Source organism: Elaeis guineensis, chromosome 8, assembly GCF_000442705.2.
Source record: "Elaeis guineensis isolate ETL-2024a chromosome 8, EG11, whole genome shotgun sequence".
Taxonomy (NCBI): Eukaryota; Viridiplantae; Streptophyta; class Magnoliopsida; order Arecales; family Arecaceae; genus Elaeis; species Elaeis guineensis.
In genome coordinates, this window is record NC_026000.2 from 135485758 (window position 1) to 135506302 (window position 20545).

At 34.8% G+C, this 20545-nt stretch overlaps 1 protein-coding gene across 1 annotated transcript in view; it reads right to left on the bottom strand.

The window, feature by feature from the left end:
* The window catches only part of LOC105037517 (wall-associated receptor kinase 2-like), a 62350-nt gene that overhangs the window by 17697 nt on the left and 24108 nt on the right, over window positions 1-20545 (bottom strand). The window lies entirely within an intron of this gene.

Sequence of the window (20545 nt, forward strand, 5' to 3'; positions counted from 1 at the left end):
TATAATTACATATTCTTGTGCAAAAGAGGCATTCTCTTATGTTGAATAGAATCAATCTTACTCCTATTCATCTTGTTTGCTTCCGATCGTCACTAAAATTTATATAAGTTATAACCAATAAAAGGCATAATAATATTAAAATAACTTGAAACACTAAATATATTTTAAATGCCTCACCCCTAAATGCTCGCATAACCACCAGCAATCATCACTAGATCTAGTCCAATTTATATCAGACTGGATCACAGGGTCAATCTCCTTCATCCGCAGCTGATTGTAGTACCTTTGAAGCCTACATCACTGATCTTTGTGCCTGTTTATAGATATTTTGAGAATACATACCATCACTTATTCGTCGATGCAATCCTCGAAGTTAATATTATCCTACACATATGAACATTCATCATAACAAGAAGCAAAAATATAGAATTATTCATGTAATAAAGAATTATCCATGTAACAAAAAATTATCCATGTAACATCCTTGAAGTCTAACAAAAAGATTAGAGAAAAGATAATATGGACCATGTAATATTGCGCAAGACATAGAATTATCCATTATTTATAAAGACATTCTTATTATCCTACACATTTGAAGTTAATTTTTATCTTGATGTGAGAGACAAAGGCATCGCGGTATCAAGAGATGACATGTTTGAAACTTTCAACGATCTATAAAAAATGATTCCACATATATAGACTGATCTTATTGGTGACTATACTAGAATCTGTGCCAACCGGATGATCCCGAAACATCTGTACTTTCGATTTTCATTGTGCATATGCACGTATTCCTCCAAAATGAGGCTCCCACTAGGATCACACACTATGCATCACTGCTATGTTTCTGCATATGAAAATTTATGAAATGAACATATATCATCTACCAATGAATTATATAACAAAAAAATGTACATAGTTTATAAATTTCATAAGATGTACCTGTAGGAGGATGTGCTGTGGTGCCATGACCTTCAGCTGACGGGCTCTGGCTAAGCACTAGCCTGCTCCGTAGACTCAGACAGCTAAGTTTTATCTAAGTTCTCTGACTCATCGTGCAAAATGCTAAAGTGAGGATGTGTATCATCAATTAGAGCCTGCTATCTACCCCACGAATGTCTACGTCCAAGACCAGCCATGATGCTGTAATGATATTAAAATAATTTAAATTAACATGTAATCAAAAAAAATTAAATACTACATGATGTTACAAAAAAATAAATTGAATTATCTATTCATATTAATTATTATTCTCAAATCTGAACTCATATCCATATAGTCGTCCTCAATAGGACTTGTAAAGGTATCGACCCTGAAGTGCTATCATCATTATCGTTGATGAAGTCATCATCCGCATATGATTGTGATCCCAAATTATTGTTGGATCTGCTCGTGCCCATGCCCGTATCGATGTTCCAACAATAGGAACATCCTCAGATTCACAGTCGTCTCGTTGCAATTATCCTATGTCGACCGTGTCATCTGGCAGTAATATGTTATCTGGTGCTTGTATTTGATATGCTTCATTTTAATAGTTACACAGACTTCATTCTCTAAATCTTCATCATTTGGGCATGCGAAAAGTGTGGGATCGAACAAATATCTATGCTAAGTCCTTATTTCAACTCGTCAAGGCTCTTTCATTTTGGTATCCTCAACATACCACACTAGTCTCGCTTGCTTTGTAAAAATATAAGAATCACTTTCGTACCACACATGACCGGTGTTGACACTAATGAGCTAGGATCTATAATAATTGGCCTATATCATCTTAAATCATACCATCGATACTTGAATAACACGACCCACCGAAGACCACTATACCTCAGCTCTATAATCTCATGTAGAATACTGAAAAAATCATTATTTCACCCTTGTACTCATCCTCCACGCTTATTTCATAATTCTATGTGGTTCGATTACGATTATGATTTTTTGTTAAGAATCACACACCATTGACTATGCATGCTGAATATACCGATACATGTCTGTCAGATTTTGTGTAAGTGCGGCTAAGTTATCACTGATACAGTTAGGATTGTCTATATGTAACTGAGTTAACTACAATTAAAAGAACAATAAACAGGTTATGTTTGACAAAATAAATACTATATAAACAAACCTTAAGTCATGGTGAACATTAACGTAGCTTATCCATTCGTCAAACCATGATGCGAATTGTTTCCTAGGTCGTGCCGCTGCTAATGTAAGATTAATTCTTCTAAATTTACTTTCATGCTCACTGAAGTGATACAGTAATTATATGTATATTTTAATTTTAGAGTCTACGAGTACGTACATTCATGCAATATCAACATTGTAAAAGTTAAATGTGTATACTCACATCATGTACGCTTCCACTTCCTCGTAATTGTTTAGCACATACCAATGCATGTCATCCATTTTTGATGGTGTTAACATTTGAAAATCTATCTTACTATATGGTCAGACAACATTGGAGAACACAGACAATCCATCGGTGAGAATATCATCAACATCGACATTCCATTATGGTCTATAAATTTGATCACCACTCTCCGAAGATACCTAGAGCAGAAAGTTAGACATTCATTCATTACGTGTGCCTCCACTATTGAACATTCGGATCATACTTTATTAGCGATGGCACTCTTGTATTCTCGCATCTCCTATCCAATAAATTGTTAATTGATATATATACATAATAATTTTACAATAATGAATAATAAATTTTACAATATCATATAATTATCTTTCAATTGAGTACATCTATCTTATCACGCAATGACATCCAACTACGATCCATGTCTACATGTTTATGATGCAAACTATACAATCAATCTTATATAATAATAGTTGACTAACGCCTTATATCCTCTACATATAGGATGGTGATCCTATCCCATTCAGAAATATGAGAATTTAATATTGCCATACATATCTTGCACCAAAAAAATTTCGACAGTATTTTGACATAATTCTTTAGATACACAAACACTAAAATTGTACTATATACCCAAAAAATATGATCGAAAATATCGACGAAACTCTCCAATGTAGAAGCACATAGTATGTAATATAAAATTTACTCACGTGCCCAAACTATCCACAAGGACAATTCGAGAATAGTGTGTACAACATCAATATTTTTTTTTCATTAGAGAATAAATATTGGTTCATGCATGCTATCTTCAAATGAAAATTTTAAGATTTTTAGATTTGTTATGCTATGATTAATATATTATTATTATTATTATTATTATTTTTAAACTAGTTTCAGATCTCAAACTATGCTTCATATAAGGAATAGACCAACAAATAATCATAATTATGCCTAACGACTCAAATCAATTTCAAAAAGAAGAACAAAATTTAAAATACTGCGAACTACCAAAATTATTGCTTTAGATTTGTACAGCTACTTAACAATCATAAAATTTTAAAAAAAAATTATGCCCTGCTGATCTTCCAACTCCCCCAAAAATCCCACAGAGAGAGAGAGAGAGAGGGGTACCGAGATGGATGCTGATGGTGGCGGCTGTGCAGCAATGGCGACAGTGATGGTGGTGCAGTGACGGCGATGGTGATGGTGATGATGGTGGCACAGCGACGATGACGACGGCAACCTACAGGGTGGACCGTGAGAAAGAGAGTCATAGAGAGAGAGGAGCCGTACCTGAGAGATCTTAAGAGAGAGGGAGAGATCATGGCCCGGCAGACTTCAAAGAGGGACGGTAGTAGAGGCAGAGGTGGAGCGACGATGATGGTGGCAGAGGTAGGGCGACGATAATGGTGGCAGTCCTAGGAGAAGCAAACAACCATAAGAGAGGGAGAGAGAGAGAGTGAGGGAGGGAGAGGGAGAAATCGGAGAGGATGACGATGGTGGTGGCGAAGGGAGGATGACGACGAGGGCTGCCTCGATTCAGCTGGCATGGTGGGACAGTGGCATGGAGGGACGATGCTGACTAACGACTGCGAAAGGCTTGAATCGGTCGGTCGATGGCATGCTCGGTGGCATGAGATAGCGAGAGAAAAGACAAAGAGAGAGGGAGGGCGTCAGCGTGTGAAGGGTTTTTGGGCAAAATTTTGCCCTAAAACCCTTATTCCTTTTTGTTTCAACGAAAAACTCTTTAGCGACGAAGCTTTTTCGTCATCAAAAATAAAAAATTTCATCACAAAAGAGTATTTTTTGTGATAAAAATTTATTCATTGTAAATAATTAATTTTTGGAGATGAAAAATTTATTTCATCATAAAAAAATAAAAATTCTAGCGATGAAAAAAATTTTATTGTTAAAAATCTATTTCTAGCAACGAAAATTAACATTTCGTCGTAAAAGATTCAATTTTTTACGATAAAAATTTTTTCCATCGTAAATAATTAATTTTTGGGAACAATTTTTTTTTTCATCACAAAAATATACTTATTTGCGATAAAAAAAATTTTCATCGCTAAAATTTTATCGCAAAAAATCAAATTTCTTATAGTGTAAGATGGTACTTACTCAATGAAATCTTCAATTTCTTCATAATTATTTGGAATATAAAGGTATGCCTAGGATAGCTCATTTACGTCCATAAACTCATATCTCCTTCGATCCATAGGTTGAACCATTTATTTGAATATGGACAGTGACGGCTCATTGTCACTCCATTCACGATCCATGTTACGATCTGCACGACTGAATCTTATTTCGATATCATCAAGATACATCGAGTAGAATATGACACACTCTGTAGCTATACATGCTTCCGCTATAGACCCTTCAGACCGTGCCTTATTGTGCACATATTTTTTTAGAGTACACAAGAATCTATAAATAAAAATAAATTTAAATTTAACTAATATATTTACATCTTATAACTAATATGATAAAGGGATTACGATTTCTTTATCTTTTAATAGGATACATCCATCGATAACGTACCTGTCCGATCAAAAGAGCTTCTTTTAGGAGATGAATAGCCAAGTGCTCCATAACATCAAGAAATGATGGTGAAAAATTTTTTCTAACTTATAAAGAATAAGCACAATATCTTTATCAAACTTCTCAAGTAAGTTAATCTTCAATTTCTGACAACACAGTTCTCAGAAGAACATTCCAACTCAATCAATGCAGCTGGAACATCATCACTCAGATAGCCATGCATGACCATAGGAGACAAGCACTGCATCATTACATGAGAGTCATGACTTTTCATGTTAGAAATATTGCCATCATTGTTGCCAACACACCGTGATACATTTGAAGCATAAGTATCAAAAAATTTACGATATTGAACCATCCATAGAAACTCTCCTTTTCCTCATCAAATAGCGAATAATATGCAGTTGGCAACAAAAATTTATCACCTTGACGAACTAAATGCAACTTCGATCGGATATCTATTTCTTGTAAATCAAGACGCGTTTTTGAATTATCTTTTATTTTTCCTGGGATGTTCAACACTATACCGATGATATTACCATAAATATTCTTCTCAATATGCATTACATTCAGGTTATGATGAAGTAGTAGCTGCTTCCAGTATGGTAGTTCGAAAAATATGATTCACTTCGTCCAATTCAGCTCAGCTTTAGTATGCTTCCATTTGCGAGTATCTGATATTTTTTAAATTTCATATTTTTAATGACTTCAAGTTGTTCTACAACTTCTGCTCCACTTAACTCCTTAGGTGGCGGACGTCAGTCGGACTTGCCATCAGAGTATTAGTTATAACAGATTTTTCAAGAGTGATTAGTAGTTAGAAATCATCGATGATCCAAGAAGCAGATTTTTCTTCTATGCTTTAAATATAAGGAGAATGTATCCTTGTTGCATATTGGTCATGTCAGATATCTTTTAGTACTCCACTTAGATAAGTTTTCATACGTAGAAAAATCATTTATGATCCATAAAACTGGAGCATGTAACTTAAAATTTCTTTAACAGACAGAATCATATGTCTATACTCTATTTTTTCATAGCTCCTTCAGATCATCAATTAAAGATCATAGATATACATCAATTTCATTATCTGATACTTTCGAATCCAAAATCAACAGTGATACAAAAATAAATAATTCTTTCAAGCACTTTCAAGGTGACACATTATATGGTATTAGCATCATAGGCCACATGCTGTAGAAAGTACTCAAATTATCAAAAAAATTAAATCCATCTATCGCTAGACCAAGCTGGATATTGCACGGGTCACTCGTAAAGTGCGGATGCTTTGCATCGAAGTCTTTCCACACTACAGAGTCGGTCGGATGGCTAAGTTTGTTCTCCTCTGGAACTCGCTACTCATGATACCATCTCATTTCTTGGAATCAATAAAAAATACCTCAAAAACTTATGAGGTATCCTCTTTCCTTTTCTATTATCGATTTTGTACATAGACTCACCGCATTCCAGACATTTACTTGCTTATTCGTTCTCCTCATAAAATAATAAACAATAATTTTTGCAGGCATATATAGGAATATAGTCAAGTCTCAATTTTTGCATATAGTTTTTACTTCAAAATATGATTTCGAAAGTCTCTCTCTATCGAGAAGAGCTACTTTAATCAATACCAAATTTTGATCAAATGACTTCTGAATCTATCAGTTCATGATTTTAATATGAAGCAATTTGATCAAAAACTCTAACTTGAAGAACTTTATATAATTTTGGTAGAGTGGCTCTCGTGCATTCCTTACAAACTTTGCAAACTGTTCAAAAGTCCCTTCTACTCCATTAATATTGTGTTCATGATCAGAATTACCTTCAAATGTACTAGTACTCATGGGTACATTTAAGCGAGCATCCGGATGTAAATTATCCAATAGTGAATCTATACCACCATGTACGACAAGTTTAGCAGCATCATTATCATCTTCAATATCGTCATGTTGCGCACAACTTCATTCGGATCACTCTTCCCATACCATATCCAGTGAGTATACCTTTTGTCCATACCATAATGTTGCAGATGCTCCTCAACAAGTGATATGTGATGATATACTATATTGACACATATCTTGCATAGACACTTTATCCTACTGGCACTGTCAGTCTTACATTGTGCAAACTTGATAAAATTTCGAACACCTTTTCTGTATTCAGGCAAAAAAATATCCCTGACATTCATCCAACTTTTGTCGATATCTATCTGACAACAAAAAAAATCGTTAACAATAAAGAAAATACCCCTGACATTCATCCGAACTGGATCTCGATCCAAATCCCGAATCGAATCCCGGATCGAATCTTGACCCAGATTCAATATCTACAGATTCTACATATATAAATACAAAGTAATTACTATCTAATTATTTTATCATTTAAAATAACTTACATAATAAATGCATCCGATCACTAACTAATAGATAAAGATAGGTCCTATCTCTTTCAAAAATATATTATTTTTATTATTGCCACAGCTTTGTTCTTTGTTCCATATCCGAAAAAAATTCGGTAGCATCTCCCTATAGTTCTCCAAGTACATGATATAAATGGATCATATTTTAACCACATCTAATATGTACCCAGAGAACAAACAAGATAACTGTGACAAAATTTCACACAATAGAACAAAAAAAACTATGATAATAATAAAAAATTGATGTATTTCTGAACTGTCCAAATGGGACATCTAAGAGCCGTTCACAGAGTCTATTTTGGAGACTCTGAGACTGACTCTTGAACGAAAGTCTAAAGTTACATCAATGCATGCATTAAATCACTATCATGCATCTCTCTATGAAAATAGAGAGATGTATCCAGATGCGAACCAGATCCCGACCTGAATCCAGATCCAGATCGAATCTCGATCCAGATCTCGACCTCGATCTGATCCGGATCATGATCCAGATCTAGATCGGATCCTGGATCGATCCGAGTGATTCAGATAGATCCGATCTGGATCCTGATTCAGATCCGAATCAAATCCGATCCAGATCTCGATCTAAATCGATCCAAATCACAGATCAATCAAAAAAGCGAATCCAGATCGGATCCTAATCCTGATCCCGAATTCGACTAATCCTAATTAAAACGTTAAATCATAATCACACTAAAAAATAAAAACTAAACAAACAAAAGCATTAAATTATAACAAGCAAAAGCATTAAATTATTTTTTAAAAATAATATTTTATCATTATTTTAAAAATATAACTATTTTTTATAAAAAATAATTTATTTTTTAAATATTATTAAATAATTTATTTTATTTTATTTATCATTATTATTTTTAATACTTATTATTATTATTATTATTATTATTTCTATTAATAAATTATTATCTTTAAAAAATAATTTATTTATTTTTTTCCTTTCTTCTCTCACACGCCACAACCCCCCCAACCACCACCACCCTCGCTTCCCGATCGATCACCACCGCCCCCTACCCCTCGCAGTGCCCCTCCGCCCCCCACCCCCTACAGCCCCCACCCCCCATCCTCTGTCCCACCCGCATCACCCCCACCCCCTGGCCCACTCTGCTCACGGCTCCCACCTCCCCATCCTCTGCCCTACCCTGCATCACCCCCACCCTCCTGGCCTGCTCCGCTCGCGCCCCCCGCTCCCCACGGCCCCCACCCCACATCCTCCGTCCCACCCAACGTCACCCCCACCCCTTGACCCGCTCCGCTCGTGCCCCCCACCCCCCACGGTCCCCACCCCCCATCCTCTGCCCCACCCCACATCACCTCCACCCATGTGGCCCGCTCTGCTCACACCCCCCACCCCCGCCCCCCGTTCTTCCCTTCCTCGCGGAGTCAAAAAAAAAGGTTGGGGGGTTTACCTTAAAATCTGCGGTGGCGTGGGCGGTGGCGGCGGCAGCAGTGATGATGTCCGGAGAGGAAGCTCAACGATGGTGGTGACGATGGAGAGGAAGCCTGACGGTCAGTGGAAGTGCAAGAGGGGGAAGAGAGAGGTAGAGAGGAGAGGGTTTTGCGAAAAGCGAGAGAAGTAGGTGAAAGTGATGGGGGATTTTTATAGGACTTTTAATGATGCAATTATTAGCGATGGATATTTAATTTCCATCACAAATAATTTCAGCTAAAATTTTTTTCTCCTAAAAACTTTTTCCTCAAAAAAAATTTAACCAAAAAAAATTCCATAAAAAACTAATTTTTGTGATGAAAATCAAATTTTCGTCCCTAATAACTATTATTAGTGACGCAAAATATCATTTACATTGCCAATAGTTCTAGCCAAAAAAAAAATTTCCTCTAAAAATTTTTTCATCTAAAAAAAAATTTTCATAAAAAATTATTTGATGATGAAAATGAATTTTGTATCATAAATATTAAATTATTTGTGATGTAAAATTTGCATCATAAATAATCAATGAGAAAATAAAAATTTTAAGAAAATAAATAGTAGATTATTTATGATACAAAATTTGCATCATAAATAATTAAATATTTGTGACATAAAATTTATTTTGCATCACAAATACCTATTATTTGTGATGAAAAATTTCATCATAAATAATCAATAAAAAATCAAAAATTTTAAAAAAATAAATATCAGATTATTTATGATGAAAATATTTTATAAATTAAAAAAATAATTTAAATATTTTATGATCAATTTTTTGATCATAAATTTTTTTAATATTTTACGATCAAAAAATCGATCGTAAATATATTTTATAATCGAATATAATTTTTTTATTTTTCTCTGAATGTGATATAATTTTAAAATTTAAAATATATCTTTATTATTTATTATCTAAATAATTATCATTAGAGTATCATCACAAAAGATCGTCTCGATCTGGTAGCCCTAGCCATGTCAATCAATAAAATTTGATTTCGATGGTCACGAATAATTGCATGATGATCTGATAGATAGAGATGATCGATGGGTTTAAAAACTTACAATGATAATCTCGATGATATTTGTTGCATGCTATCAAAATTTTATTTCAATCGGACATCATTATCATGATCAATTTAGCATGGAATGATTTGGACTGTCAAATAAAAATGAGTGATCAAAAGGACAAACGACATCCGATTATAAGATAATTTTTTAGATAAATAATCTTTACTACTATTTTAATCGTCTGTACGGTGGTAATCATAAAATTCAAACAGTACATATATAAACTATTCAAAACTATATATCTCTTGATACTCATTCTTAAAGTTTTTAAGTAATTATACTTGTACTTTTGTATGATCTACCTAACATGGATGGTTCATATACGTTTGAATTTTATGATCATCACCGTACAGATGATTAAAATAATAGCAAAGATTATTTATCTAAAAAATCATCTTATAATCGGATACCATTTGGTCTTTTGTTCACTCATTTTCATTTAACAGTCTAAATTATTCTGTGTTAAATTGATCATGATAACGATATTTGATTGAAGTAAAATTTTGATAACATGCTACAAATGCAATCAAAATTATCATTGTAAATTTTTGAACCCATCGGTGGTCTCTATCTATTAGATTATTATACGACCATTCGTGACCATCAAAATCGAATTTCATTGATCGATATGGCTAGGGCTATCAGATCGAGGTGGTCTTTTGTAATGATACTCTAACGATAATTATTTAGATAATTACTGATGAAGATGAATTTTAAATTTTAAAATTATATCATATTTAAAGAAAAATAAAAAAAATTATATTTGGTTGCAAAATATATTTGCGATCGATTTTTGGTTGTAAATTATTAAAAAAATTTATGAACAAGAAATTGATCATAAAATATTTAAATTATTTTTTAATTTATAAAATATTTTTTTAGTTAATAATCAGTTATTTATTTTTTTAAAAAAATTTTATTTTTAGTCGATTATTTACGATAGAAATTTTTTATCATAAATAATAAGTATTTATGATGCAAAATAAATTTTACATCATAAATATTTAATTATGTATGATGTAAATTTTACATCATAAATAATTTTCTATTTATTTTTTTAAATTCTATTTTCTCATCGATTATTTGTGATGTAAATTTGACATCGCAAATATCGATTATTTACGATGTAAATTTTTATCATAAATAATCTACTAATTATTTTTTTAAAAAAAATTTGATTTCTCATCAATTATTTATGATAAATTTTTTTATTATAAATAATTTAATATTTATGATGTAAAGTTTATTTAAATCATAAATATTAAATTATTTATGTCGTAAATTTTGCATCTTAAATAATCTACTAATTATTTTTTCTTAAAATTTTTGATTTTTTATTGATTATTTATGATGGAAATGATGCGTCACAAATAATTCAATATTTATGATGTAAAATTTAGTTGCATCATAAATATCGATTATTTGTGATGCAAGTTCTTCGTCGTAAATAATCTGTTAATTATTTTTAAAAAAAAATTTAATTTTTTATCGATTATTTATGGTGAAAATTTTACATCATAAATAATTTAATATTTATGATGAAAATTTATTTACATCACAAATATTGATTATTTATGACGTAAATTTTATGATGTAAATAATTTGATAATTATTTTTTTAAATAATTTTTGATTTCTTATCGATTATTTGTGATAAAAATTTTTTATCATAAATAATATAATATTTACAACACAAATAAATTTACATCATAAATACTCACTTATTTGCGATGCAAAATTTATTTGATCGTAAATAAATAATTTTTAACGATGAAATATTCTTTCGTCGCTAATACTATTATTGGTAATGAAATTATTTGCATCATAAATAAATTCATCATAAAAATTTTATTTTGTTGTAGTGCCTATCCGATCCGACCCAATCCGATTGGATTGGGTAGTCAATGTATTAACTAGGTTTGGATTGGATTTGGGTAAAGTCAGCATGCTTAACTTTGGGTTGGGCCGGGACTAGGTAGTTATGCACCCGACCCGAACCTAACCCAAACTATTTTAGTATTTTAAAATATATATATATATGTTACATTAAATATATTTTATCAATTACCACATACTAATTACTAAATCCTAACCCATTCATTCATTCCCCCCTTTCTCTCTTTCTCTCATTCCCTTTAGCCACCGCCCCACTAGTATAAAGTACAAAATGATAAACCGATTAACCAAATCTTTCTCACCCATAGTCCCACATGACCAGTCGGCCACACCGACACCACCATCCCTCAACCATCCTGTTGTCCCTTTCTCTGGTCAGTAGTCACCTCACTGTCAATCTGTCAACCAACCATCAGTCCTTCAAAGGTGTTGGAATTAAGTATTATTGTTCAATAGCTTAGTTTGTTAAATTTGTATTATGTTTGAATTTTATTTTGATTGAATATGGAACTAAATATTGTTGAATTTTATTTTCTTAAAATAGTTTGAATTTAATTTTGATTAAAATAGAACTAAATATTATTGAACTAAGTGTTGTTGAATTTTATTTGTTTAAGGCAAGTATGATTTATGGAATAGTAGTATAGCTTAGGAGTTGATGGAAATGAAAAAAATTATTCAATATGACTCAATTCGGTTCAGACCAGATAAATCTGAATTACCCTATATTCGATTGTGAGATGGGTTTGGGCAAAAGAACCCAATCCCAATAGTATTTGGGTTGGGTTTGAATAGTTTATTAGATATTTGAGTTTGGATTTGGATAGTTAGAAATCCGGCCCTGGCCTGATGCCATCACTATCCATAATTGTGAGGATTTTATTCTTTATTAAGAATGATCATTAATATGTAGCCATGGAATATGCATATAAAGGATGTGGACAAATTCATGCTTCTTGACTAAGGAATAAAAATAAATTTATAATTAATTAAAATAACGAACGTATATGCAAAGGAGGGTTGCAACTTCAGTCTCATTCTAAGGCTTCAAAGCATTGAGTTTCTAACATTACAGGAGGTAAACTTCAAAACATGCCCATTATATAAGACCAACCAATATGGCAAAGGATATATATTCATCAAGAATATAGTATGGAATTACTTAATTATCAAACTTGGCATGGGAAGGAAGTTGCTATGAAAGAGTTGTATGATTACAAGTCACTATCTTACGACCAAATATGATGATATTATAATGTCATTCTTCAAACCAACCTTAGCTAACATATATAGCAGAGTATGAAACCAATGAAGGTGAATTTACATACCTATTCCATTCATTTCACATTTTAATAAGTGTTTCATGAAAAGATGTAGACATCTGATATTCAAAAATAAAATATTTATTAAGTATAAAGATGGAGTACCATTTGACACCATACGTAAAAGATGCTTCCGATGCTATATAGTGTGGTCTATTCATTCAGCTCTCACCATAATGTTCCAGGGACAACAGAAAGCAAATAGCTTCCTGGCATGTCTTTGCATGCTTTCTTGCCGGGAGTAGTAATATTGGCACACTCATTAATGTCTAGTGAGCAACCATCAAAAAGTTTATTTAAGTGTTTACTAAAATTCCTTAGTAATTAACTAAAAATTAGAACTTAAGAAAGGTCAGTGACCTGATATCATAAATTCAAGTCTCTCAAACCGGAGGGACAAACTGCGATTAGTCCTTGTCATAGCAGAATCAGACTACTGCCATATGAAATTCCTTCTTTTACTTTTGTCCATAAAATATCACGTTGTTGCAAGTAAAAAAATGTTCCAGGAAAAAAGCAATTGCCGGATGGCAAAAGAAACACTTCCGCAAATCGATGGTCAGAAATTGTCATGGAAATTTTGCATGGAAAACATTTTCGTAAATGCAAGTAATTAGGTGGCACGCAGCAATTCGTTATCTTGGAAAACCAGAAATTGTCACGGAAATTTTGCACCGGAAAGCATCAATTCTTTTAGTTTCAGGACGATTTTTATTTCTTTAGCCCATTATGACCTTTTGTTGGACTTTTATTCCCAATCGTTATGACCACTGTAAGTGTACATTTGAATGTAAGACTAATGTGTATTATATCGGACTAAGCCACATCCTCGTACTTGACCCAAGACAACACCTTATTTGCAAACTTAAATGATATAAAATTCATGAAAAAAAAAGCTGCGTGGGCTATACCAATTACCAAATCCAAAATGATAGGGTAACACGGAAATCTCAAACCAAGAAGTTACACGATTGAGATAGTCTTTAGGTTAAAAACAAAAAGTAATTAAAAAAACCAAAATCGCCACTATGCGCCGGTCCCAAGCATGATGACCCAGGTGGAGGGGGTTGGACGTTAGGTTGACAGCCTGTTATAAAAATATATCAATAACTATAAAATGGATTCTAATTTGATCTGCATGAATATATTACAGCATCCCCTATTCTACCTGATGTGCGATAACCTGATCTGATTGCAGTAACAATGGATTATTATTATTATTATTATTTTTGATGAAATCAACTCTTTCTTTAGTATTGGAGTCTGAAAAATTATATTTATCTATTAGATAGAAAGTTAAACTATTTTGATTAGAGTTCAAGGAAGTATTTGGTTGGAAGAAGTTGGGGTCTAGAATCGACATGGGGCTAGATGACGTCCATTTAAATCATTTGGTTAGGAGGAGTCTCATTCCAATTTCAAGTTTGAGATGAGATGGAAATGGCCAAATGTATCTAAAGGGATATTTGGTTGGAGGGAGTGAAAGTTTGAAATCGAAATTGAAATGGATGACTCTCATTCCAATCATTTGGTTGGAAAGAGTCCATTCTGATTCCGACTTCGAGATGGAATGGGAATAGCTCAATTTATATAGAACTCAATCCCTACTCTTCTCTATAGATTCAAATTTTCATTCCGATTCTGATTTCGATTCCGATCACGAACCAAACGCTTCGAAAAATTTGACCATTCTAATTTCGATTCCAAGCCATTCCGATTTTCATTCCCATTTTGATTCCGATTGCGAACCAAACACCCCCTAAAAGTCAACCCTATTCTCTCCTAAGAATTCAAATTTTCATTTCGATTCTAATTTCGAGTCAGATTTTGGATTTTCATTCCGATTCTAATTTCGAATCAAATTTTGGTCATGAACAAAATGTTTCAGAGGATTTAGCCATTCCGATTTTAATTCCACTTTATTTTGATTTCTATTCCGATTCTTATTCCGGTCGCAAGCCAAACAACCCTTAAATAGGATTCATACTATCATGCTAGAGGAGGAATAGATTGGGGAGTATTTGGTTCGCAATCGGGATCAGAATCGAAATGAGAATTGAAATATATTAGAATCGAAATTGGAATGGCCAAATCTCTCAAAGCATTTGGCTCATGACTGGAAGCACAATCGGAATGAAAATTTGAATCTTTAAAAGAGAATAGAGATTCAATTTTAGATTAATTAGGTGATTTCCATTCCGTCCCAAAATCAGAATCATAATTAGACTTCTCCCAACTAAATAGTTCGAATGGAATCACCCATTTCTATTCTGATTCTAGGCCCTAACTCCCCCCAACCAAAAACCTGCTGGATTCTACCTACAATAGCAATCGATTTCTAGCTCAAAACAAAAATGGAATAGGTCCAGTCTTGAATAATCCTCTAACTCTTCCTCAAAATATTGGACTCTATGGTAAAAACAAAAAAAAAAGAAAAAAAAAGGTGTTGATTTTGAACGAGATTCCAGCTCATAATAAAGCATATAATATGGGGTTCAATTAATCCATTCTTTCTTTCCTAAAATAGCATGATTCTTTTTTTTCCATTGAAAAAATAGTGGACTTCGGAAAAGGTATTTTTGGTTTAAAAAATTATGCCAATAAAACCAATAAACCAAAATCGTTCATATTTTAAAGGATTTCCATATATCTCAAATAATTATTTATCTTGGATCATTCCACGGGCATTGCATATGTATATACTGGTATGGTAGGATTTCAATGCTCGTTAATTATCAATATCTTTTTTTTTTTTGAGTTTATTTTGTCCCATCAAAATTTGCATATACTCAAGTCATAAATTTTTTCCTCCAAGCTACCCACATATAGATATGCCATAAACCAGAGTTCAATCACTGTCTGATTCACTAGTGAAATTAGATTTTTTCTTTTCACAAACACAATGCCAATTTTGCAATATGTTTAGACCTGTTGTAGAATGATTCACATATTTTGTGACAACAATCGTTGGATTGTGCAATAGTCATTTCGAGATTCATTCAAGTGGATCAAAGAAAAATTCAAATTGATTTGAGATATATGGAAGATATGATCCAGTTATTGACTTCATAAAAGAGGATAAATCATTATCTTGCACAAAAGATACAACCCAAACCCTTATGGACTGTCTTTGAAGCAGTTTCATTGGTTGATGAGTCAAGTCCTTCAAAATCAGGATTTGCGTTGCATCTTTCATGCAAAAAAATAATTTTTTTTTTTTTTTGTGACGTCAATTGTTGGATTGTTTAATAACCATTTCCTAACATGTGCAAGTAGATGAAAATCAAATTCAAAGTACTTTGAGAGATGCAACTTAAACACTCAAAATATTAGAGGAATAATTCCTTGCAATGGATAGAATACACCCTATCTGCAATTGATAGGATGGTAGAGAATCTACCCTCCAAAAAATTATTGGTTGGACCAAGTCCACCAACTTAATGGACCAGTCTGACTGCAAACCACAATTAAAGATATGGAGAAAAGAAAATAAAAAAAGGAAAAAAAGTGGAGAGACAAGAGAGCCATACAGAAATGTATGTGCATGCTACTTTGCGGTAGGACTGGTCCGCTGTTAAGTAGATGGATCTGATTCAACCAATAATTTTTTTTCTCCCTAACGAGTTGATAATTAATTTACCGGCCCATCTCCCTCCAACAAGTTGGTAACTAATTTGCCGGCCCACCCCAATAGAGATTGGAGAACAGGAAAGACTTCTATTTATAGTTTATGTTTGTGAAATTATCGAAATAATTATGTTCTCATATCATAATCTCAATGAGATGATCGATGGCAGTCGCCAGCGGGATAGGAAAAAACAAAACAAAACAAAAAAAAGCTGAAAAAAAAAAAAAAATCAAGTGAAGCATTACCTCGGCATCCATCTTCTATGCACACAAGGATAATGCCCTTAAACCCTTCCAAGCAATTGCATCGGTATCCCGCCCATTTATAGAGTTCAAGCAGCGTGTGCTGTTGGCCTTCCTCGCCTCCTCGAAGGCCTGGTTCCCTATCGCCCAGTCCAGTATCATTCGGACGTGTGTCACGTTGCTAAGGTCGGAGAAACTAAAGACATGGAAGTTGGTCAGCCACCGCACGTCGGCCAAAAGAAATCGTAGCAACAAGGATTGAAATCCCAGCAATTGGTGTGGTTGCGGACGCTACGTACCGATGAAGACGCTGAAGGCCATAAGGCCCTTGGGAATCGGTGTTTGGCAACAGCCGATGCCGGCACATGTGCCACCGATCGGGGATGTTGCTGGTGCTGTTGCACACAGAGAAAAGAAAAATTATTGTATTGCGGCCAATACCCTCGTCGTCTGATTGCCGAGAGCGAACGCCTGCAAAAGAAGTCCACACTGACCGGAAATAACTCCGGCGGGGACCCTCCGACGGTCAACTCAGAGAGGAGACTAGGCAACAATAAAAAAGAATCAAGGAGAGCTCAGCAAGAGGGTGAGAGCGAGAGCTAGAGAGGAAGGGTTCAAGGGTTTCGGAAAAACCTCCTCAGCACTGTTGCCTTCCCCGATTTATAGTAAGAGGTGGTATGGTCCCACCGTCAGTGATGTAGACAACTGGAGAGTTGTCAAATCACCGGGGATTGTTACGTCATTGACGAACTGACAGGTCCTAAGAATTAATTTGCGTCCTTGGCAGGACAGCGCCCCGATTTTCTGGCAGGACAACGCCCCCTAGCAGTTGCACGGCATTTCCTTGATAGGACCGCAGCCCATGCCGCTCGTTCGACGTCTAGAAGGGCCTGTAGAGGTCGGACGTCAGCTGTCCAAACCAACAGTGAGTCGGTGATGTCCCACCCGACAGGGGTCGGCGATGGGAGATCGGCTTCCAAGCGATCGGAGGCAGCGTCGGCCTGTTAGGCCGACGCGTTCTGGCCGGAAATGATCGGTAGTTACCGTTGGTGTTGCCTGTCGTCAGACGGGCAAAGTCTGTCGGTCCATCCTCGTGGATGGGTCGGCATCGGGACCCGTCGGTGAGTCGGCGTCGAGGATGGGTCGACGTCGTGGCCCATCGATGAGTCGGCGTTGGTGAATCGACATCAGGGTCGGTCGGTATATCCCAACATATTGGATGGCTATTGTCAAGACGGCCGGCCAGCAGTAGGTACGTATGATTTTTTTTTCTTTCTTTCTTTCTTTCTTTTTAATTTTTTGTGGACTTTCATGTTAGACATCTTATCTGAACACGGAGATGAAGATCGCAATGAAAGCCCTAGTGGAAGCTGACTTCAAAAACCGTTCTGCCCTCCTTCTTCACCACCAACAAAAATCCAAGCGGTGCTGCACAAGATCACAGACCAAATCTTGTGTGTTTTCCACAACAAACACATCCAAATCTCTGAAGAACTCTATGTATTTCTCTCAAAGAAGAGATTGCTTGTTTGTCTCTCGTAACTTCCCACATCTCTTTAAAAGGTGTTTTTCTCACGAAGGAGATAATTAGATGGTTCTTATCTAATCTAATGACCCTTTGAATTCAAACCCCCAAAGTTCAAATATTGAATTGAGTCATGATATGGATCAACCCGTCATGGACGTCACAAATTCTAACATCTCCCACTTGCACATGATGGAATGATCTATATGGAACTTTCTCTTAGATTTTCATACTGAGTGTATCGCTGTGACCGCCTAGGTACTAAGTTTGGGAGCTTTTATGCAAGAAATCTTTCTCAGAACTAGCATAGGGGACTACAACCCTTTTATTACTCAAATTTATCATAAAAAAGTACCTCAGATATCCTGGATCTATCTGTATACACTCATACGTGTCATCTTTAATCCCTCATAAGTCTCTATTATCCAGAGTCTTATCACTATGATCTATGGTATGCCTTATGTCCATGCTTATGATACTCCTAGAAATAGCTTCATAACGGACATGTCTCAGACACAAGCATAGGGTGTATATATCGGATACGATGTTTTTCTTGTCCATATATTATTTAGATTCAAAATTAAATGTTTTTCTGACATTACTCTTTTAGGTCGCATTATCGTAACTTTTGGATATATGCCAAAGTAGCATACACTAACTCTTCACCTCATGATAGTGTCAAAGTAATAAGGGTGTCAATGAAAGGATTCTATACCTTTTTGGGATTCACACAATAATGAAACAGGGATTCATTCACTTGCTTCTCAAGCACGGTCTTTAAGCGCATGCAGTATGAAACACCTGCTATAGTGTACCTCTTATTTTATAAGAGCATATGTCGATTTTCTTTACTTTACACCGTATAGATCTTAATGCAAGCACCCCCGACACTTGACTCTATAACTCCGCTCGCCCTCATAGTGCCTGGAGGAGATCTCGCATCTGGATGGTGGTGATCCATAATTTGATCCATAAATTATGTCTCTCTTGGATCTCATCCTGGTCTCTTACCGAGGCGACATTATAAACTATATTGTGTTCTTACATATCACTAAGCACCTTTTTGGTTGCCATTCTCAATGCTAAGAAATATAAAATGTCTCATCTTGGCTTGTTTTGTGCCCAAGGCGGTTGCTTATGTGACAAAGCCAACTTTACCGACCTATATGACATACTACCATATTGTGTACATATTTACTATAATATAAGAAAACAATCACTGAATAAATAAAAACATCATATTTATTCAAACAAAAAAATGTTCATACATCATGTTCAAAGAAACACAAAACTCCATAATCTACGCAATCCTAGAGATTTCACATGCTCAACAAACACATCTCTAAGGATTGGCTTCGTCATGGGGTCTGCCACCATCTCATATGTTGTGATGTACCGTAGAATTATTTTCTTTTGTGCTATCATGTCTCTTATGAAGTTATACTTCGTGCCTGTGTTTCTTGTTGCAATGATACATAGGATCCTTCGTGTAGGCTATGGCTGCTTGACTATCACAATAGAGTCTTACTGGCTCTATCTCTCCACCAATGATCCCCAAATAGCCTATAAAATGCCTCAACTATACTGCCTCTTGCACTGCACCAGTGAAGAAGTAATTTACCACCAGCAACCAGCACAGTTCCTATATGATCCCGGATGAGAAAGCCAACTGCCGCTTTAGTTTCATGAACTGATGACTGGTGGGGGGGGGGGGGGGGGTGCCAAGCAACAATGGCATTAAGAGAGGAATGAGATGATGAATTAATGGCATCCTAGCGCCTTGATGGAGACTTGCTGTGCAAGTTTAAATGGGCAGCACATGAATCAATCATAAGAGAGAAGGCCTACCTGGCAACCTGGATAGGCAAGACAAAGGAGGATTGGAATATGTGTTCATTCCTTGCTTTCCAAATAAGCTAGGCCAATGCAAGCAAACCCAGCTTAAATTCATTTTTCAATGTTGGGGCTTAATAACATATGGATTAAATTTGGTTAAGAGCAAGGCTTTAAGCTCAGTGTGACAGAGGTTAGAGAATTCATCCCAACAGCTGGAAGCAAAGGGGCATAGAATGATATTCCAGCTGTTGGGCATA